This window comes from Carlito syrichta, unplaced genomic scaffold, assembly GCF_000164805.1.
Source record: "Carlito syrichta isolate Samal-C Ts95f unplaced genomic scaffold, Tarsius_syrichta-2.0.1 Scaffold304166, whole genome shotgun sequence".
In the NCBI taxonomy this organism is placed as follows: Eukaryota; Metazoa; Chordata; class Mammalia; order Primates; family Tarsiidae; genus Carlito; species Carlito syrichta.
The window spans coordinates 1-19241 of NW_007248262.1; the positions used below are offsets into that span (position 1 = coordinate 1).

Consider the following 19241-nt stretch of genomic DNA (forward strand, 5'->3'; position numbering starts at 1 on the left):
CTAGTTAAGAGCACAAACTAATAATTTCATTGTTGTCCTATTTATCATTTTCCCCTTTGTGCTGAGCACTTTTTGTGTCTCATATGAGAAATGTCTCATTACGTCCATGTTTCAAAGTCAGAAAGACAGTTTATTCTGAAAGCATTAATACTTATCTTTCACATTTAGATCTGTCAAACCATCAAGAAATGATTTTTATGTTGTGTTCTCAAATAGGGATCAAGGTTAATTTTTTTCATATGGGCATTCCATTGACTCAGGTCCCTTTTTTAAAAAGACCACTCTTTCCCTCCTTTCCCACTAACTGTTGGTATCACTTTTTTCATAAATTAGGTGAGCATATATGTTTGATATGTTTTTTAAACTTAACATTCTAATCTGTGGGCTTATCTCTGTCACCACCATCTCCCAAGGTGCTGTGATTACAGGTGTGGCTCACCATACCCAACCTATAACAATTTTTATTTTGAGTTGGAATCTCACTCTGTCACCCAGACTGGAGTGCAGTGGCCGCTCCTGGCCACCGCAGCCTCGACCTGCTGGGTCCCGCGATCCCTCCGCCTCAGCCTTCCAAGTAGCCATAATTACAGGCATGCGCTACCACACCTGGCTGATTTTTTGATTTATTGTAGAGATGAGGTCTCGCTGCCCAGGTGGGTCTCTAACCCGCGGGCTCAGGCAATCCACTCACCTCAGCCTCCCAAAGGTGTGGGATTACAGGCTGAGCCACCGAGCCTGGCTACAATTTTTCTTTAATGAATTTAAAAATCACATGACCTGGCAGAAGCAGTGGACAATGCTTGTAATCTCAGCATTTTGGGAGGCCTAAGTAGGAGAATTGCTTGAGCCCAGGAATTTGAGACCAGCCTGGAAAACATAGTGAGTCCTCGTCTCTATTTTTTTTGTGTTGTTGTTATCGAGAGGATTTAAATAATAGATTTAATATATACTAGCTTAACGACATTTTGCATTCATTCCCCTGTTTAAGAAGATGTATTTTTGTATAGTTTTCTTTGAGACAATGGCTGTCTCTTTCACCTGGTCTTGAGAGTACAGTGGCATGAATCATAACTCATTGCAATACGAGATGCCTGACTGTAAATGATCCTCCAGCTTCAGTTTGCCAAGTAGCTGAGACTACAGGCACTTGCCACCATGCCTGGTTAATATTATTTTGTAGAGGTGAGGGGTCTCACTATGTTACCCAGGCTGGTTTCAAGGTTATGCTTGTGTCAAACTCCTGGCCTCAAGCAATTTGCCTGTGTTGTCCTCCCAAGTTCTGAGATTACAGGATCTGTGCCCCACAAAAAAGACATATTTTTAAAATAATTTGTTCATTTATCAAAACTGACCACTTATTTTGGAGTGAAATTGATCGTGATGTGTTCTTCTTATCTTTGCAATGACTGTAGGCTCTGTAGTGATGTTCTTTCCCCCCCCAATATTGATTGTGGCTTTCTCCCTCTTTTTTCTCTTGATAAATATTGCTAGAGTTTATTAGTCTTTTTTGCCATTATTAAGAATTTGGCTTGGTCAGTTTTTCTCTGATTCCATGAATGGTTTTTATTTCATTGATTGTTCCTCTGATGTTTATTATTTTTTGAACTTTTATTTATATTTCTTTTTTTTCTCTTCTAGACTTTTGGGTATAAGCTAAGATAATGGAAAGTGATGTTTTTAATGTTCTTTTTAAAAAAAATTTAGAGTCTCTCTATTCCAGGCTGTGGTGCAGTGGCATACTCCTGGCCACTGCAGCCACAAACTGCTGGTCTTAGATGATCCTTCTACCTCAGCCTTTCATGCCTGGAAATACATGTATGTGTCACCATGCCTTGCTATTTAATGTTCTTATAACTACAATTAAGGGTATACAATTTATCAAGCTTTACTTTACCTGAACTATATGAAGTTTGATTTGATGTATCAAGGTTATACTGGCTCAAAAAATGAATTGAGACATGTTCTCTTTTTTCTTTTCTCTGAAAGAATTTGCATTCACGTGGTGCTGTTTTTGTTAGTATTTGGAAGAATTTGCCAATGGAGTCATTGAGCCTTTTTTTGGTTGTATGCTGTTATTGAGATATTTTAAATAATAGATTTAATATAAACTAGATTGATTACATTTTCTATTTATTCTCCTGTTTAAGAAGATGTGTTTTTTTTAGTTTTGTTTCTTTGAAACATGGTCTCTTTCTGTCAGCCAGGCAGGAGTGCAGTGGCATGATCATAACTTATTGCATCATGAAACTCCTGACCTCAAGTGATCCTCCTGCCTCAGCTTCCTAAGTATCTGGTACTACAAGCATTTGCCACCATGCCCAGTTAATTGTATCATGGAGAGCTGAGGGTTCTCACTATGTAACCCAGGCTGGTGTTAAACTCCCTGATCTCAAGCGATCTGCCTGTGTTGGCCTTCCAAAGGGCTGGAATTACAGGCATGCCCTACTGTGCATCATCAAAAAGATGTCTTTTTAAAATAATTTGTTCATTTATCAAATCTGACAATTTATTTCGGAGTTAAAGTGATCATGATGTATTCTTATTATTTATGTAATGTCTGTTGGCTCATAGTGATGTCCATTGTTATCCCTGATATTGATTATTTGTGGGGTTTTTCTGTCTTTTTTCTCTTGATAACTTTTGCTAGAGTTCATTAGTCTTATTACTATTGCCAAGAAATCAACTTCGGCTTGGTGAGTTTTCTCTGATTCCATGACTGGTTTTTATTTCATTGATTTCACCTCTGATTTTATTATTTTCTCTTAGTTTTTGAACTTTATCTTTAAACTTCTGTTCTCTTTTCCTTTAGACTTTTAGATATATGCTTAGATAACTGATATGCAGCCTTATTATTTTTTTATATCTGCAATTGAGTATAAATTTTACAAAGCATTACTTTATGTACACCACATGAAGTTTGATTTCTTATATTTTTATTATTATTTAGTTTAGATATTTTATAATTTCTATTTTGATCTCTTCTTTTCTTATAGGAAGTTGGGGACTTCCTAATTTTCTTTATTTATTTTCTTAGTCTAATTCAGCTAGAATATGGCAGGAAAACATTCTCTATGATTTACATCCTTTGAAATGTGTGGAGATTTACTTTACATCACCAACATAGTCAGCTTTGACAAATGTTCAGTGTGCATGTAAAATATGGAATATGTCATTGTATGGTACATTGTACGTTATATCTCAGCTAAGTCATGTTTGCTATATTGTCTAGATTCTTAAATGCTCATTGACGTTTTAATTGCCTGTTTTATTAGCTACTGAGAAAAATGTGTTAAAGTCTCCCACTATGATTGGGAATTTGTCTTTTTCTCCTTTTAGTTCTGTTCATTTTCATTTTGCCTATTTGTACACTATGTTTCTGCCTTCATTTAGATTTTAAATCATATCTTTCTGATGGATCGAACTCTTTATCATTTAAAAGCATTCCTTTTATTTGTAAAACTGCTTACTGACTTAAAGCATATTTTCCATCATATTTCTATTGCCATATATTGTGTAGTGTATGTACTACACAAACAATAACTTTTTGGTTATTGTTTGTGTAGTATATCTTTATTTATACTCTTACTTTCCACTTTTCTGTGAACAATATTGAAAGCAAGCTTCATGTAAGTAGCTTATTTTGTGGTTTTGTTTTCTTATTCAGTCTGAAAATTTTTATTAATTGAAGTTTTACCTGCTTACATTTAAAGTAATTCCTTTTATATAGAATTCTAGTTGGACTATTTTCTTTTGGCACTTTAAAGATGTTATTCCATTATCATCTGACTCCCATAATTTCTTTTGGTAAGTCCTCTGTCAATTGTAAAATTTAGTTCTCCCTTCTCCCAACAGACTACTTTTCAAATCTCTCTCTCTTTTAAAAACAGAATCCATTTTATGAGTCGGTTACAGTGGCTCATCCTGTAATCCCAGCTGCTCACAGGCCTGGGGTGGGAGGATTGCAGGATACCAAGAGTTCAAGGCTGCAGTGAGCTGATTATACTACTGTACTCCAGCCTGGGCACAGAGCAAGACCCTGCCTTTAAAAAATAAGTTTTATGATTATATACCTAGACATGTTTCCATTTGATTTTGTTTGTTTGTTTTTGTTCCAACCCCCCAAACACGTCCTATAGGCAATGTTAATGGTTTCCTTTGTTTTCATTCCCCTATTGACTAATATAGTCTCTTAAATCAGTGAGTAGATTTGATGTTTTTCATTAGTACTAGGAAATGCTCATTACTTAGCCCTTCAAATCTTGATTTTCTACTTTTAAATTTTTATCTCCTTTGGAATTTTAATAACATGTGAGTGAGAAATTTAAATGGTGCACCATTTGTATTGTCTTTTTTCCTCCATTCTTTCTTTTTCTGTGCTTCACTTTTGACATTTTCTGTTGATTTGTTTCCCTGTTCACTAATCCTGAGATCCTAGCAAAGTTTCTGCTAAACATTTGAATTGAAATGTTAATATGAAATATTGTACTTTCTAGTTTTATACTTTTTAAATTTTTCCTATAAAGTAAAACTGATTATATTCTCATACTTTCCCACCATTTTCTCCATGTTCTTCTGTTTTCTGGAATGTATTATCAAAGTTATTTTAAATTCTATAATTTAGTAACTAGATACCTTGCTTCTACTGTCTATTTTCCTTTGGGTTTTGTTCATATTGCTTTGACTCATGGCACACCTGGTAATTTTTATGAAATGCCAGACATTGTGTATTAAAAGAATAAATGATCCAGATGAAGTTATTTTCCTGTAGACAAAGTTTGCACTGTTTTTTGAAAGAATGGTAAAGTTGATGGTTGATGATCTTAAACCAATAAAAGAAGAACAGAGTCTTTGCTGCTAAGAAAAAGGAAATTGCAATTTTGGCAATAACCTACCTATGGCTTGTGATTAGCTTAACTTTTCTCCTGGAAAGAAATTTGATTCTAAATAGAGACAGGGTCTTATAGGTCTTTGTCAGCAACTCTGGAGTGCAGTGGTACAATCATAGCTCACTCCAGCCTTGCACTCTTGAACACAAATGATCCTCCCACCTTAGCCTCCTAAGTAGCTGGGACTACAGGTACACCATTATGCTTGGCTAATTTTTATTTTTATATTTTACATAAAGATATTTGCTATGTTGCTCAGGCTGGTTTTGACTCTTGACCTCCAAGAGTCCTCCTGCTTTGGGGGTAGGACTCCTTCCTAGTAGGTGGGATTATAAGCATGAGCCACCAAACTGGGCTATATCATATTCTTAAATCCTGTGAGGCACATTTGAGAGAATCATATAAGTTATTTTTTACATTGGGAGTGTATTTCCCAGATAATCAAAATAATTACATAAATTATCCCCCCAAGAAGAGAACACTCCATTGATGCCCTGATCATCCTTTGCAAATCACACCGGATGCTGGACTTCAGCCTCTACGATATAATTCCCATAACTCTTTGCCTCCATCTGCTATTTCCCCTTGGATGTTTGTTCTTTCTCTGCACCCTTGGGATCTATGCTGGTTATAAGTAGAGGAGGCAGACAGGTGTGAAGAGGTGGGAAATGAGAGGTGGGCATAGTATGAGGAGGACTTACGCTTACTGACAGAACAGTAGCCAGTAGACAGCTCAGGATACCAGTTGGGTGTGGCTGTCCAGGTTAGAGTGCTTGTTACAAGCTGGTGGCCAGGTGGGGGTATAGCTCAGGGGTAGAGCATTTGACTGCAGATCAAGAGGTCCCTGGTTCAAATCCAGGTGCCCCCTTTTTCTTTTTCACCCACTACAAAATTTCTTTTTCACCCACTAAGAAATTCCACTTCCAGCCACGTATGTTGCTGTAAACCCCTCAAAGTAGAACACTTTAAGTGTTAACCACATCCTAAAAAATAGCTTCACAGCAGTATTCAATTTGGGGTTTGGACAAACATCTGAACACCGTAGTCCAGGCAGGCTGACACATATAATTAAGCAGCACAGTGGGTAATGCCTTAAGCTTGCCCAATTATATGCCCCTGCACAAGACTAATAGTGTGGAGTAAATCACACATAGAGGCAGGGTGAACTGTGATTTTTTTTCTGGAGGTGGCAGTGGGACAAGAGGCTTCATCAGTGTCCATCATGGTAGTAGTGGCAGTTCAGGGTTGGCCGATGTCCTGTCCATTTTAGAAGCCTGGTTTTTTTTTTTTGAGTTGGAGTCTCACTGATTTACCTTGATGGGTTGTAGTGGCATGCCCATAGCCTGCCCAGCATCAACCTGCTGGGCTCCAGTGTTCCTTTTGCCTCAGCCTTCCGAGTAACCAGAACTACAGGCATGTGTTCCCACGCCCCGTTAATTTTTAGATTGATTGTAGAGACAAGGTCTCACCATGTTGCCCATGCTGGTCTCAAACCACAGGCTCAGGCTATGTGTGTGTTTAGGCCTCCCAAAGTGCTGGGATTCCAGGCTTGAGCCACCGTGCCCAGCCAGAAACCTGGTTCTTTAGGCTTCACTGCAGTGCCATGAGCTCCTTGACATTCTGCCGTTATTGAACAAGATGAAACTTTAACCTGAGGAGGCCTCTTCTTTAATCAAAATACCCTTGCTAGTACCAGGAATGGGTAACAGGCTAAGGATTTCAGGGAAATGAAGGACAGTGAAGTAAAAGGTTCATTCTGAGCAACGGTAGTCAGGGTTCTGTCATTTCATATGACTTATGTCCAGAGAAGGTGGTATTAGCATGATCTGAGGATGGAGTTTTTGTCCAACTGACTCAAAAGGTCACCTCTCAAGCAGGCTTAGTTGGAGGGTCACAGGTCTCAACTTGTTGGAACTAGACAGGAGCTGGCCTAAATTAATGCAAAACCACTGAAGTGACCATTACCCTGCTAACCCATGAATTTATCTATAAAGTAGCAAGTAAAGATTTAGTTTCAGCTTTGGTGCTGAGATCTTCAGCTTCATGTGAAAAGGAAAATAATAGTAATAACAAAGCAAGCGGCCATAGCAGGGCAGGCCAATATGGGTAAATTAACGCCTTGGTTTCATGGCAAGTGGGAAGCAACCCTCTGGGGCACAGGTGAGCCCCATGCAAGTGTGAGGCTTACAGCCCTCAGTGTTTATACTAGAGAAGGGACCAAGATTTGCCAAGGGACTTCACCCCGTGGGTGTGTGCCTGGGTCAGAGCACCACCACTTGTGGGTACCACTGACCAACCAAGCTGCAGGACCTGGAAACCAGGGCAGGCTAGGAAGAGAAGTCCCCTTTTTCCTGCAATATCCCTCTAGGGCCCTCTACAGACAAATGTTAACATTGAGCTCACTCAAAGGAGGAGAACATCAGGGATCCCGTCAAATACACCAGAGCAAGTATGGAAGGGTCAACTTACTGCTGAGTGATATGAATTGATAATTGGCACATTGTGTGACTCACTTTGACTGACAAGATATTATCTGTTGTGATGCAGGCAGGGACTTGGGATCTACTTGTGAGGTCTGCTTTGTTCCCTGGCACTTGCACTACTACAAGGAGCTGAGAATTTCCAGTAAGTGCCCTTCTGACCTGGGCCCCAGAGTGGACACACATGGCCCAACCCTGAACCCAACTTGCCAGAGGAAGCAAGACTACACCCTGAAGCCAACCACCCAACCAAGCCCAGCCTAGATCAGCTGAATCACATTGAACTGTCTGACCCCTGGAGATGAGAACAAATGCTTATTGATTTGTGTCATTGATTGAAGGTGTGGCTTATTATGTAACATTATCGTGAAGAAACCTGAGGAAAGCTGGAATTGATATGTTGGCAGGGGCTTCTTTTGCGACACATGGCACTGCTACTTCATTAAGCCATTAGTGACAGCAGAAGCCATATGGCAAGGAATTTGTCACAGTCAGTTGGGAAAAAGACAAGGAAAATATTATTGAGGACAGGAAAAAGAGTGGCTCCTGATAATCTGAAATGCCGTAAATAGACATGAATTTACGGAGTTGCAGGAGCATATTTAATGGAAGAGTGTTGAACTCCTGAGCAATTTGTTACAGCTACTTTAAAAAAGTTACTAGAAGAAAGGGCTGAGCTCATACCTGTAAGCCCAGCACTTGGTTAGGTCCAGGTTTGAGGATTGCTTGAGCCCAGGAGTCGAAGACCAGCCCGTGCAGCATAGTGAGACCTTGTCACTACAAAAAGTAAAAAATGATCTGGGAATGCTATTGTGCTCTGTAATCCCTGCTACTCCGGAGGCTGAGGGAGAAGACAGCCTAAGCCTCGGCAGTTTTGGTTCAGGGAGCGATGATCATTCCACTGTAGTCCAGCCTAGATGACAGAGTGAACATTGACACAAAAAAAGAAAGGAAGGTGAAAGGGAAAAAGAAAGATAGAGAAAGACAAGGAAAGGAAAGAAGAGAAAAAAAGGGTACTACCAAAAAAGGGAAGATTTGAGTTCAGATGGTGAACTGATCGGTTAGTCCCGATATTGCATATTTGAAATAAATGACACTGATCTCTCCCAAACAAAGTTGAGGCCATTACTACATCATTTTAAGAAATAGAGGAAATCCAGAGCCTTCCAGTAAGACATTGCCTCAAGGAACTGAACAAATCAACTGCTTTTATGCCCTTGATGAAAGCTTTAATGCCCTTTATTAAGATCCTCTCAGTTGGACAGAAATGTTCCTAGAAAGTTTAAGGATGTGGTCCCAGAGAAATGTGATGTGCCCAAAACTTATAATTGAGGTGGGGAGGTGAGAGAACATACGTCAAAAGAATTGTGATTGTGGCTTTTGAGAAATGGAATACATAGGAAACCCACACATTTCTTGAGAGAGCTGTATTGACAAGAACGTTAACAACCTGAACCAAGAGACTTTTGGGGCTCTAACATTCTACAGGTGGGAAGCAAGCTGAGGAGACTGTTGAGCCACCGAAAGGACATGTTTCCCAATGACCTCTTCACTCGTTGCAAAGGAGGATGATGCAAAAGGAAGATTTCTCAGAGGGTGGAAGCAAAAGTCATGCAGAATAATGGACTGGGAGTCACTTTCAGGTATCAGAGTGGGAACCTAATCCAGGCACATCCCCTAATCCTGGAATGCTTATTGTTGTGTGGCTTGTTATGCAGCATTATTGTGAAAAGGCTGGAAAATATGGAGATTGGAATCCAGAAGGGGTCTCTGGCTGTTACAAAAGATAAAGGGGAAATGACCCCTTTTGTCTAGCATTTCTATCTCTATGAGCCAGTTTCCACAATTGTGTGCGACAACCATTTTGTGCAATCATTTTTATCTTCACAAATAGTGCTTACCATGCTGGGGTTCAATTGCACGATCAGTGCTCCCCACAGTCTCCAGATCCTTGGTCAAACTCCTGAGCAGCTGGGAATTCAGGCACACACCACCTCACCTGGCTAATTTTTCATTTTTGTAGAGACAAGGCCTCATTATTTTCCTGGGCTGGTCTTGAACTCTTAAGGTCAAGTGGTCCTCCCATCTGTGCTGTTCAAATTGCTGGGATTATAGGAATGAATCAGCACACTGGGTCTTTTCGTCCTATTTTTAAATGTAAATGTTTATTGCTTTGTTGATTCCTGTACAGTCATTGTATTAAGGATGTGCAGCACTGAGAAGCCTTGTTTCTTGAGGACATAGCCCTCTGCATCAAGAGACGTCTCATCTGAATTTAATGTAGATCACAGACGCTCACCTCTATCCCAAGTGTCCAAAGCCTCATTCAGTCAGACAGAAGTGAGCATATTTTGTGTGATGAAGTGATGCAAATTATTGTGAGTAAGAGGACAGACCATGGTATGCAAATCTGTTGCCCTAGTTTTTAACTTATTTCTGTATCTGCACCCTTTGCCAAGAGGCTTTTCATATCTGCTTATTTGAGGTGGAATATGGTCTCCTGCCCTTAAGTTAGGGCTCAGTCATGTGACTTGCTTTAACCGATGAGATGTTAGCACATGTGATGCAAGGAGAGGCTTGAAAGCTGCTTGCACGATCAGGCTTGCCCTTTTGCCTTGTCCTGAGAAAAGTATCCCATTGCTGGCTGCTATTTCTCCAGCCTGGATCCCAGAATGAACATACATGGAGCAGACTTGAGCCCAACTCAGGGAAACCCAGGGTAGATGAACCCACAACTTGAAGCAGAGTCATCAGGTCAAGCCCAACCTACATCAGCTGGTTGGCATCCATGCTGCCAGCCTGTGAGCATGAGAATACGTGCTTATGTTTCATGGAACTGAGTTTTGGGAAGATTTGTGCCGATACATTATTGTGGAAATAGCTAATACAGCCATGATTCTTACACCTGCTCCCTCTTCTCCTCATGCTCATCAGGTACTGGGGAAAGGGAGAGGAGGAGACTTCAGTTTATTGAAGGAGAACAGGTTGTGGCTAGGGAGTTGAAAAGTGCCGTCAGACAAGTGATGGGTCTCTGAGGAATGGAAGAAGAGCAGTCCCTAGTCAGTTGTGGTGGGGCTGCCAGTTTCCGTAGGCAAGCATTTCAGTATCCTTTAGAATCCTTGGATGTGCAAACACAGGGAAATATGCTAAGGAGGAACACACATGGGACAAGGGGGTATAGCTCAGGGGTAGAGCATTTGACTGCAGATCAAGAGGTCCCCGGTTCAAATCCGGGTGCCCCCTGACACTCTTTTGCTGTGAGATCCCTTTCCCTGATATAAGGTTGCTTGCTAGTCATCCTCATCACTGTCCTTCCCATGTCTTGTGTCGGTTTTCTCAAGTAACTTCCGTCATCTGGCACAAGTCATGTTCATTTCAATAAACTCTGTGTGTTTCAGAAGTTCTTAATTAGTTGCTCTTCTTTGAAGTTTACACTGTGGAGGGGCAGGCTGAAGCAGAGGTTACCCAGTCTGACTCTGGATCAGAATTTCTGAGGGACCTTAGCAAGAATAGCGATTTCTCAAGAAATTCTGATTTAGCAGGACTGAGGAGAAATCTGGGGACTTCTGTTTTGAAGCTAGTGGATATCAGTCTCCTGGTGATACCTATCCTAGCATCCATTATTCTAAGTGATCAGAAAATTGATTGAGAACATACAACAACATGCAATTCTAAACAACATCCTGGTGGTCAACATCAATGATGGTCAAGTGAGTCCCTTCCTTCAGTCCATGACCGAGGGCATGTGGGTTGCTGGACTATGGACAGACAGTGGACAGGCGTGTAGAGGGGGAGGAATGTGGGAACGACAGTTGAAGGTTGGAATGAAGCTATGGTCATGGTAGGAGGGTGACCAATTGTAGTGGCACAGTATGCTACGGGTGGTGGCAGGTCATAAGTAATTATTCCACTCCCTGTTTGTTTTTCAGAGTAGAAACATATTTATAGGCAACACTAGTTGTTTCTCAGTAAAGCATCTAGTTAAAGATCCACAGGTCCCCGACTCAAATTAAGATGCTCTCTACCTGCACTAATGGTTGCTCACTGACCAAGTATTAGAACAGTTTCCTTTTACCTCCTGGGTCCCCTAAAACTGACTCTTCCTGCCAGGAGGGACAAGAAGGTAAGCAGGTTGGTTTGCACCTAAACTCCTTTCCATGTTGCTGCCGCCCCATGTGATCTGCTCAGACCTGTTCTTCCGGCCTGATTCTGTTCTGTCTTTCATTCCTTTCATGGGCGTTTCTCTTGTATTCTTTTTTACTTTTGATTTTTTTCTCCAGTATGCAGGTTCTGTGTCCATTTTTTGTGGATCCCCAGCTATGGGAACCTCATTGGAAGAAATGTGTCTGCATGCAGTCTCTGAAACCAAAGTAAAAGGCTATATTCTCTCTTAAACCCGCCATTTCTGGGCAACCAAGTGCCCCTGGTTGACACTACACCTGAAAACTGAGTGACACACAGAAGCAGAGACGGCTTAGAATTTTTTCCAGGGATAAATGTCCATCAACGGATGATGGGATTACAATGTGATATGCATACAACGCAATACTATTTATCCATAAATAAAGAATGAGATCATGTCATTTGCAACAGTATGGATGCAGTGGAGGCCATCATTTTAAGTGAAACAACTCAGACACAGAGAGACAAATGCTGATCGGGGGCGGTGGCTCACACCTGCAATCCCAGTACTTTGGGAGATGAAGGCAAGAGGATTGCCTGAACCCAGGAGTTCAAGGCCAGCCAGGGAACTGGCAAGACCTCGACTCTACACTATATCCAGGAAAATAGCTGGATTGGTGGCACTGGCCTGTAGTTCTAGCTACTTGGAAAGCTGAGGCGGAAGGGTCACCTGAACCTAGCAGGTCAAGACTGCAGTGGCTATGAACATGCCACTACACTAACCTGGGAGACAGAGTGAGACTCCAACTCAATAAATGAATAGATAAAATTTTTAAAAAGCATTGAAAGACAAGTGTCACCTGTTCTCACTTATAAAGTGCACACATGGATATAGCATGTGGATTAATAGACACTGGAGATTTGGAAGAGTGGGAGGACTGGAGGGTGGTGAGAGATGAGAAATTACTTAGTGGGTTCATTGTACATTATTTAGGTGATGGTTACACCAAAAATCCTGATTTCACTGCTATGCAATATATATCTACATACAAAGCTACATTTGTATCACTTATATTTATAAAAATATAAATTTTAGAAGGGGAGGTGAGCTTAGAGTTGATTTTCTGCCTTAGTTAGGATTAAAGGAAGTAGAATTCCAGTTGAATTTTCAGAGTTGACAAACCAGGAGCCCAAGGGTCTCAGGATTAAAGTATTTGAGGAATCGATCACATGGATTCAAATGATCACCTGGGTTCCTGGCTGCTTATTCAGCTGGGAGGCATTTAATGGTGTTTATGACGGGCATCCATTCTTTTTAGTCAGTGTCTGTGCTGTAGCTGTGGTTATTTTAAGTGCCACCCTTCTTGGAAAAAAGTTCCCATTCCTGGGCAAAATTTCCAGGGACGAGCTGTTGCTATAGAGCAGTATGAAGGGCCAAGTCGAGTCTACAAACATCGGGAAGCTCAGACTCACAATGGAAACTCAAATGTCTACCCTGTCTTCTCCAGACCTCTCCACAACTGCACTAAAAGACTCCGTGCTTGCTGCTGATTCGCTGAGATTACTGAAAAACAGAGTCAAAATTGTCCACTGCAATTCTGGTTGTGTTCACAGCTTCCCCATCCTTTGTACTATGAGTTTCCACTTTAGGTAATTGCTCCGGTGAATTTGTGGAGGATGTCAGGAGATGTCCTCAAACTTGAAAGACAAGTTGGTCTTGTCAGGATATTTTTCTGTTACCCAGGCAATGATGCAGAGGCTGATAAAATGCTTAGATTCACAGAGTCTCCCTGATTAGTCGTGGAGACCACCAGGATGTCAGTCCTACTTGCCAAATTCTTTTTCTTTTTTTTTTGAGTTAGTGTCTCACTCTATCCCGCAGGCTAGAATGCAGTGGCATGCTCATGACCACCTCAGCCTCAGCCTGCTGGGTTCAGGGGATCCTCTACCTCAGCCGTCCAAGTGGATTGAAAACTACAGGCGCACACCACCATGACAAGCTAATTATTTCATTTATTGTAAAGCCACGATCTCACCATGTTGCCCAGGTTTGTCTTGAACCCAAGGACTCAAGTATGCCTCTTGCTTCCGCCTCCCAAAGTGCTGGGATTACATGTGTGAGCCACTGCTCCTGGCATACTTGCCAAATTCTACCTATAGGTATATGTTTATTTATCTTTCTAATAATCGCCAAAGCTTTTTTCTAATAGTTTACTCATGTCCTTGAAACACACACACACACACACACACACACACACACACTCGTTTGATATATCTCATTTCAGATATCGGTGAGGCCTGTCTTTTCTGCTTTTTATCCAAATATATGTTATGCTTTGTAATAAGAGAAAGAATCTTCGCATGGAGTTCAATAGGATTTTGGCAGATGCCTCAGTCAAAGAAAAAGAACAGGAAATCAGTGTACTCCTAAATTCCTTGTTCTCTCGTGTCCAGTTGTGACAACTACTTTTGTTTTGCAAGCACAGCAGTCATTCCCTAATGTAGCATTTCTTGATGCCAATGTTTCAAAAATAACTGATATAAGGCATGTGTGGAAGATTTTCGTTGATGTTGGTTTTTGCCTGCCCAATGTCCATCTTCTCTTCCTAATAACACCCTAGTTTCCTTGCATACAGTCTGGGGGGACTAGAATCTAGGGCCTTCTGTAACCAAGATGTGGGCACACGCTGGGACAGCTGGATGGACAAGGGACAATTCTGGACCAAGCAAATACCATTCCATGGCCCTTCTGGCCTTATGGCGACATCACATTGGCTCTCAGAATCTCAGAGGCTCACTTGGTCCTGCCTTTGCTAAGTCTTGATCTCTGTCTCAACAATAATTCCATGATATGTTTCTAATAATTTTTTTCTTCAATTAACCAGTGTTCTTGAAAATCAATAGACTGAAAAAGCACCAACTGATACAACTACCCTCACTCCCCTCTTGCATATTGGGCTGATGCATAAGTTCATAGCAAAGCCCGAAGGTCTTCCTGAACACGGAGAAACACTCAGGTAAAGTGGCCTTCTTTGGAATGACAAAGCCATCTCCTTGCCGTGCTTCCCCAGTTGGCATTGTCCTGGAACTGGAACAAATGTTTCAATCCACTCTCTCTGCCTTTACTCCTCTGTTAAACACTCAGAAGTGTTTGTTTTTTTTCTGCTTGACACTCCATCTTTTTAGCCCACAGATAGCACTCATTTTCTTCATATCTGCAAAATACAAGTCAAATCCACAAGCACAACATTGTCGCTCCAAATGACAAATGGTAAATCCCCTACCTGTCGGTGTTGTAATGCCAAAAACAAACACTACGAACTTAGGCATCAGCCTAATATTTCAGCGATTTGAAGAGCATCATGATCCCAAATTTGGACTGGCCAATGGATGAGGGACAGAAATTTATGAGGTACCCTTACCTGGCTCTACAGAAGTGCAAAAATCCTCCCAAGTAACAAAGCCATTGTAGTCACCAAACCGACGTCAAAGACACTAAAACACGATGTCATTGTGCTGTAAGATCACCCTTCTGGACGCGGAGTCCTCAGAAAGAGGGCAGATGAGGTTCAGACAGTCAGGACCTACCACCACCGACCCATTGTAATTCCTGTTGGAATCAGTTTCTTTTCAGACAAAAGTATCTCTTGTTTAAGCGACACAAGCAACTGGAATGATTGCTTTAAAACAACTGCATTATCTGTAGAAAAGCAAATGGATCATATAAGGAATAATTTATGTTTACAATATACTTATAACTTTGCTATAAAAATAAAATTATTCTTATTTTATAACGTATTAACATTTTAAAAAGTCTTGATGACTTTTTCATGTCAATACAAAAACCTTTTAGGACACTTTTCTTCATGGCTGCATGGTATTCCTCTGTGCTGCTGGCACTATAGTTTATTTACCCAATCCTGTTGTAGGACAGCCATGCAATTTCTAAGTTCCACTCTTACAGACAACACTGCAAAGGGTCTTATTAAACATACATCTATTTGTCATCCGGTTTTATTTTAGCACAAATTCCTAGATATGGAATTTTTTTCAGATGCATATTTCAGACCTCTGCATTGCCAAATTTATCCCCAGAAAAGACACTTGGATGTGTACTTCACCAGCAGTGTATGGAGATACCAATGAGTGGATTTTGCACTGTGAAATATACATACAGAACAGCACACATGTACCTACACAAACAATTTATTTAATACTTATGAAACACCCATGCACCCACTGCCTAGGTCAAAAATATAACATTGTCTTTCCCTTCCTGCTTTCTTATCACAATAACTTTCTTTCTTCCCTTTACCTTGATTTTTGTGTAAATAATCCATTTGCTTTTATTAGCAATCTTACCACCTATGTACACATCTCTAAACATTAGTTTTTAGGTTTTAGAAGTTTATGTAAGTAAAATACAATGAGAATTCTTTTGTATCTTTCCTCTTTTGCTCAATATCATCTTTGTGAGATTCATCATGTGGTTGCATATAGCTGTGGTTTCTTCATTTTCATTGTTATATCATATTTCATTGTACAAATATATCACAATGTGCTTATCACATTTGGCTATTGAGAGATATTTTCATGGAGTCTTTATGTCTGGATAGTTTTGCTCAACAAATGCCTGAGAAATGTCTTTGTAGTTTTGAGTGTAGCTGGAGCCCATTATTTTCTTTTGTTGCTTAGCCTTCTAGATATGAATATAATTTTAAATGTTTATAAATATATGCTTAAATAACTGTGGGTTTGTTTTGGGATTCTCCATGTGGTTCCATTGGATTATATGTCTGTTCTTGTGCCCTTAGACCCTGTCTTAATTGCTTTTTGATAAGGCTCTTTACCTGAAGTTTAAGTTGTCAACTTTGTTTTTCTTCTATAAAATCATCTATACTCCTCTAGATCCTTTGTCTTTCATCTTTGTGGTGGCATATAGTTCCAGTTTGTCCATTAGCATTCCTGTTTGATATTGTACTCTGTGGATATACCACGATTTATCTATCCAATGTACTGTTGAGGAGTCTTTGTGTAGTTCCTATTTTGGGATTATTACATGTATGTTGTTTCAAACCCTTTGTTTGTTTCTTTTGGTAAACTTATGTATGCATTTTGGGGAGATAATTTTCTGGTTCGCACAGTTTTCAAAAACTGGGTTTAGGAAATATTGACAGAGTTTCAGAGTTATTGTTCAAGTTTAGACCATCATCAACCTGTTGCTCCATACCCATGCCAGAGGACTTTCTGTCCTTTTCACTGGAATCATTCTGGTTAAGAGCAGAAATTAATAATTTCAATGTTGTCCAATTTATCATTTCCCCCTTTATGCTTAGTACTTCTTGTGTCTCATATAAGAAATATTTCATTATGTACATGTTTCAAAGTCAGAAAGGTAGTTTAATCTGAAAGCATTATTACTTATCATTGACATTTAGATCTGTCAAACCATCTGGAGCTGCTCTTTATGTGTATTTTGAAATAGGGTTCAAGGTTAATTTTTGTCCATATGGGCATTCAATTGACTCAGAACCATTCATTAAAAACACCACTCTTAGCCAGGCTCAGTGGCTCAGCCTGTAATCCTGCACCTTGGGAGGCTGAGGTGAGTGGATTGCCTGAGCCCGTGGGTTCAAGACCCACCTGGGCAACTTGGCGAGACCTCATCACTACAATAAATCAAAAATTACCCAGGCATGCTAGTGCACACCTGTAGTTCCAGCTACGTTGAAGACTGAGGCGGAAGAATCACTGGATCTCAGCAGGTCGAGGCTGCGGTGGCCGGGAGCAGCCACTGCACTCCGGTCTGGGCGACAGAGTGAGACCCCAACTCAAAAAAAAGAAGACCACTCTTTCCCCCATCCCTGCTAACTGTAGGTATCACTTTTTTCATAAATTAGATGACCATATATGTTTGACATTTTTTTTGCACTTGACAGTCTATTTCATTAGCTTATGTGTGTCACTTCCATTTCCCAAAGTGCTGGGATTATAGGTGTGACCCACCATGCCTGGCCTATAATAAGCTTTTTTTTTCTCTTTTCAAATGTAGATAAAAATTACAGGACATGGCCAGGAGCATTGACCCATGCCTGTAATCTCAGTATTTTGGGAGGCCAAAGTGGGAGAATTGTTTGAGCCCAGGAATTTGAGACCAGCCTGGGCAACATAGTCAGACCTCGTCTCTACGAAAGAATTTTAAAAATTAACTGGCTGTGGTAGTGTGTGCCTGTAGTCCCAGCTACTTAGGAGGCTAAACCGTGGTGATTGTTTGAGCCCAGGAGGCTGAGGCTGTGGTGAACTCTGATCGTACTACTGCACTCCTGCCTTGTTATCAGAGTGAGACTTGACTCAAAAAAAAAAAAAAAAAATGAACATGACATGAAGTTAACAATTCTAACCATTTCAAAGAGTACATTTCAGTGGGATTTTTTTTTTTAGCATATTCTCACTGTTGTGCAACAAATACCACTATCTAATTCCAAAACACTTCCATCACCCCAAAGAGAAACCCTGTTCCACTCAACTTTCTCTCAACCCATCTTCAGGTTACCACTAATCTACTTTCAGGCCCTATAGATTTCCCTCTTTAGGACATTTAATATTAATAGAATCATCCTTATTTCTTCCTTTTCAATTTTCATTTAGCCTTGCAGTGATTAGCAGTTTCGAATAGAGGGATGATAGCAAATATTCTTGTCTCATCCATGATCTTGGGAAAAGTGTTCAATATTTTATCAGTAAGATCTTGTTTACTGTGGGCGTTGATGCCCTGCCTCATGTTAAGAGAGTTCATTTCTATTCCTTGTTTACCAAAGTCATTACAATTAATGAATGCTAAGTTTTATCCAGCTTTTCTTGCATCTGTTAAGATAATTGGATGATTTTTCTCCATTTTTTTCTGTGGTTGTGATAAATTTCACTACCTTATTTTTATGTATCTCATTCTTGCATTTTTGGAATAAAGCTTAGTTGTGCTACATTATACTCTTATATTTCACTGAATGGTATGTGTATCAGTTCTCATAAAAGAGATTGACTTCTAGTTTTTCTTTTTCGCAATGTCCTATATAATTTTTAATCATGTCTAAGAGTGTTTTAAACTTTTTTTTATAATCAATATTTTTTATTATGATATTGTGGGGTACAGTTAAGGGTTAGGTATACAAATACGTTTCGTTCAGGCACCCTTGTTGATAAGAGGTGGTTCCCCATAACCAGACAGATATTTACTACCGTTAATCCCATCTTCCTCCCCCCCCCATAGTTTCCTACTACTGTCAGTCATTTTCTTATAGTATTATATTGGATGTTCAAGGTCCATTATATGAGTGAGAACATGTGATACTCGGATCTTTGTTTCTGTGAGAGGTCACTCAGTATTATAGACTCTAGTTCCATCCAGGTTGCCTGCGAAATTCATGATTTTGTTCTTTTTTATGACTGCATAGTATTCCATCATGTATATGTACCACATTTTTTAATCCCGTCCTCTTTTGATGGGCAGCATGGTTGCTTCCAGGTTCTTGCTATTGTGAACAATGCTGTGATAAAAATACATGTGTAGGTATCTTTTTTATAGAGTGATTTGAGTTCTTCAGGATATATTCCCAGTAGGGGGATTGCGGGGTCATATGGGAGCCTTTCGGAATCACCACATTGCTTTCCACAGAGGTTGCACAAGTTTACACTCCCACCAACAGTGTAGAAGTGTTCCCTTTTCGCCACACCCCTCCAGCAGCTGTTATTTTTT

General features: G+C 40.2%; 2 non-coding genes across 2 annotated transcripts; both read left to right on the forward strand.

Moving 5' to 3' along the window:
• Positions 1-5682: 5682 nt before the first annotated feature.
• TRNAC-GCA lies at positions 5683-5754 on the forward strand. Its single transcript has one exon. It is a non-coding gene; the product is annotated as a tRNA-Cys (tRNA).
• Positions 5755-10537: 4783 nt separating this feature from the next.
• Positions 10538-10609, forward strand: TRNAC-GCA. The gene has a single exon. It is a non-coding gene; the product is annotated as a tRNA-Cys (tRNA).
• Positions 10610-19241: the final 8632 nt, after the last annotated feature.